Below are 4,029 nucleotides of genomic sequence, written 5' to 3'. Positions count from 1 at the left end.
TACATAGGTGTACAGAAGCCCATTATCAGCAACCATCACTCCTGTGTTCCAATGGCACGTTGTGTTAGCTAATCCAAGTTTATCATTTTAAAAGGCTAGTTGATCATGTCACGCCTGCTCCCGCTCTTCCCCTCTGGTGCTTGAGGGTGCCAGACTGCCTTGCATTACGCACTCCTGCCACCATCCTTATGCACACCTGCCTTCCCTCATCACGTGCATCAGCGATTTACTGGACTCACATGGACTCAACCAACTGTTAATTACTTCCCCTATATCTGTCTGTCCGCCAGCTCTGTTTCCCTCTTCCGCATTAACGTTCGCATGTCGTTTTGTTATCCGTGGGCTGACGCTATTCCTGTCTTGTTCCTTATTAAATGTTTGACTTCCCGTACCTGCTTCTCGACTCCAACGTCGGCCCTTACAGAATGCAGCAGCCATCAAATGAAGCATCGGGGAGTGCTGGCGGATCTGTTGGTGGTGATGTTGGGTCCGGCGCTGCCGCCGATGGAACTAGGGGTGCTTTAGCTAGATCGTCGTGCTTTCATGCCCTAGCCGGCTCGAGAGGTTTCCTTGCCCCGGTTGGCTCGGAAGGGGCCCATCCCACGTAAGGCCTCAGCTAGATCGTCAGGTTTTTACACCCAGCCGGCTCGTCAGGCTGCTACGCCTCAGCCGGCTCATCGGGCTCCCACGCCTCAGCGGGATCGTCAAGCTCCTATGTCTCAGCCGGCTCGCCAGGCTCCTACGCCTCTGCCAGTTTGTTGGGATTTTACGCCTAGCCGGCTTGTCCTTCGCCCGTGCCTTGGCTGTCCCGTCAGGCTCGCCCAGGTGGGACGCCGGCTGTTGCCCCTAAAGGAAGGGGTACTGTCACGCCTGCTCCCGCTCCTCCCCCCTGGCGCTCGAGGGCTCCAAGCTGCCCCGCATTACGCACTCCTGCCACCATCATTACGCACACCTGCCTTCCCTCGTCACGCGCATCAGCAATTTATTGGACTGACCTGGACTCAATCACTTGTTTATTAACTCCCCTATATTTGTCAGTTCCCCAGCTCTGTTCCCCGCTGCTGCATTGATTTTCGTCTGTCTTTGTGTTTCCCAGTTCTGACGCTGTTCCTGTCCTGTTGCATGTCCGTTCCTAATTAAATGTCAACTCCCGGTACCTGCTTCTCTTCTGCAGCATCGTTTCTTACAAGAAAACCCTTTTGCAATTATGTTAGCGCAGCTGAAAACTGTTGTTCTGATTAAAAAAGCAATAAAACTGGGCATCTTTAGACTAGTTCAGTATCTGGAGCATCAGCATTTGTGGGTTCGATTACAGGCTCAAAATGGCCAGAAACAAAGACCTTTCTGCTGAAACTCGTCAGTCTATTCTTGTTCTGAGAAATGAAGGCTATTTCATGCGAAAAATTGTCAAGAAACTGAAGATGTCGTACACCGCTGTGTATTACTCCCTTCACAGGACAGCGCAAACTGGCCCTAACCAGAATAGAAAGAGTGGGAGGCCCCGGTGCACAACTGAGCAAGAGGACAAGTACATTAGAGTGTCTAGTTTGAGAAACAGAGTTCCTCTGTCCAGTGTCTGTGTTCTTTGCCCATCTTAATCTTTTATTTTAATTGGCCGGTCTGAGATATGGGTTTTTCTTTGTAACTCTCCCATAATGCGCAGCTCCAGCCACAGGACAATGCCGGCCAGAGTGACGGCTCCAAGGACGAGGAGCGGGCCGGTCCGGGTGGCAAAGATGGAAATCACGGATGTCCTCCACCAGAACCCAACCGCTCCTCTGGACTGTACCCCTCCCAGTCCACCAGGTACTGTAGCCGACCCCCACGACGTCGGGAGTCCAGTAGGGATCTAGCGGCATAGGCGGGCCCTCCCTCGACATCCACGGGGGGTGGAGGGGTGTCGTGGGGGACAGCCTCAGCCAGGGGACCAGGAACCACCGGCTTGAATAGGGAGACATGAAACGAAGGTGAGATGCGGTAGTCACTGGGGAGCTGTAATCTATACGTCACATCACTGACCCTCCAGAGAACCTTGAACGGCCCCACAAACTGGGGGCTCAGCTTCTTGCAGAGCAGGTGGAGTGGGAGGTTCTTGGTAGAGAGCCATACACGATCACCAGGATGGAACACTGGAGTCTCACTGTGGTGGCGGTCTGCCTGCTTCTGACAGTGGATGGTGTGCTGGAGTCTCACGTGAGCGTCGCTCCACACTTCTGCGCACCTGAACCATTCATCCACCGCAGGAGCGCTGGTCTGGCCCTGGGTCCACGGAACCAGGGCCGGTTGATAACCCAGAACACACCGGAAGGGAGTCAGCCCGGTGGAGGAGTGACGTAGCAAATAATTTTTTATATTTTCTACATTGTAGAATAATAGTGAAGACATCAAAACTATGAAATAACACATGGAATCATGTAGTAACCAAAAGTGTTAAATATATTTTAGATTTTAGATTCTTCAAATAGCCACCCTTTGCCTTGATGACAGCTTTGCACACTAGTGTATACATATATATTTTACAAGATTTACAATCTTGGCAAGGTAGTTGCTTTGGTGTCCCCTGCAGTAGGCATGATCAACGGCCAACATTTAGTACATAATGATGACAGGTCTACTCTGGAAACCGCAAATAATGATATTGACCACTAAGTGCTCTATTTAAGCAAACAACGAAGGCTTTCATAATCAAATAAGACATTATTTAGGAAATATTTTAAAAAATCACACCATTTAAATCAGAACAAAGTTTTGAAATGTATCCATTTAGCGCAATAAGCAACTTTTATGTACAGTAGCTTACTAGACTATAATTTGCACAAACCAGACTAAATATTAGTATCATCATTAACCAGTATTTTGTGGGAAAAGATCTAAGCTAAAGGTATTTTACAAGATTTACAGTCTTGGCAAGGTAGCTGCTTTGGTGTCCCCTGCAGTAGGCATGATCAATGGCCAATGTACATGATGACACAAAAACATAAGAGAACAAATCAAGCAGCAATCATGGGGTTCAACAGCACCATCGTGCACAAGAGAGAGCAGGTGTCTATGTTACATCATTACTATGATATGCCTTCTATTGTATTTTATACCCTATTAGGCTATTATAACAAAGTTATACAATCTGGATATGAGGGTCATTTGCGGGTCTCCAAAGTTTGTCATTTGAGGAACCCTCATTGCACTTGGTACAACCAACGATGTGTACAGTACAAACCTAGGATGACTGACCCCCTGTCAGTCAGGGGGTCATTGGGGGTCATTGAAGAAACCTCACAGTTATCTTGGTACTCCTCAATTGTACAAAATATTTAGGAAGCAATAGGAATGCATTTATTAATGTCTACATTCGTTTTTGACACCTTTATTCTGTTACAGACGCCTTAACGCATACTTTGAAATTATATTATGTGAACTAAACATTTAAAAAAAGAAAAAAAATGTTAAAACATTTTCCTTAATGTATTTTCTTTAGAGAGTACCAATGTTACTGTCCCCACTACAAACAACAAATACTTAAATACATGTCATTTTGTCCTTTTAATTAAAATACTGTAGAATTCCATTAATTCCTATGGAGGACTGCTCCTACTAGGGAGTGCCAATATGGCCGACCGGTGGTTTCCAAAGCCTCTCAATGGGCAATACATTGCTTCAGCAAGCCAGGGTTTATATACATCATTGGCTACAACATGCTTTACAATTGTAACCTCTTTGTACATGCATAAGCTTACCACTCAATGTTATGCTGCTGGGATCCCCAGAAACCTGTGAGAGGGATATGGACTCAGTAATGTAGAGTGACTAAAAAGTAGGTCAGCTCTTATTGGTCAACTGGGCTATTAATTTATTTTCAAATGACATATAAATCTAAACTTTCCATTCACTCTGCCCCCGACCAGCAGGGCAATGTCAGTGTAATGAATGTGTGGTTAGCTCTGTTTAGAGAGTGGCCAGCCACCCCATTACTCTCAAAGCATCTACCAAATAGTTCTCTGATGCAATGGACACAACTGTCATGAGACTGGA

Source organism: Salvelinus alpinus, chromosome 2 (assembly GCF_045679555.1).
Source record: "Salvelinus alpinus chromosome 2, SLU_Salpinus.1, whole genome shotgun sequence".
NCBI lineage: Eukaryota > Metazoa > Chordata > Actinopteri > Salmoniformes > Salmonidae > Salvelinus > Salvelinus alpinus.
This window is presented reverse-complemented; position numbering follows the sequence as displayed.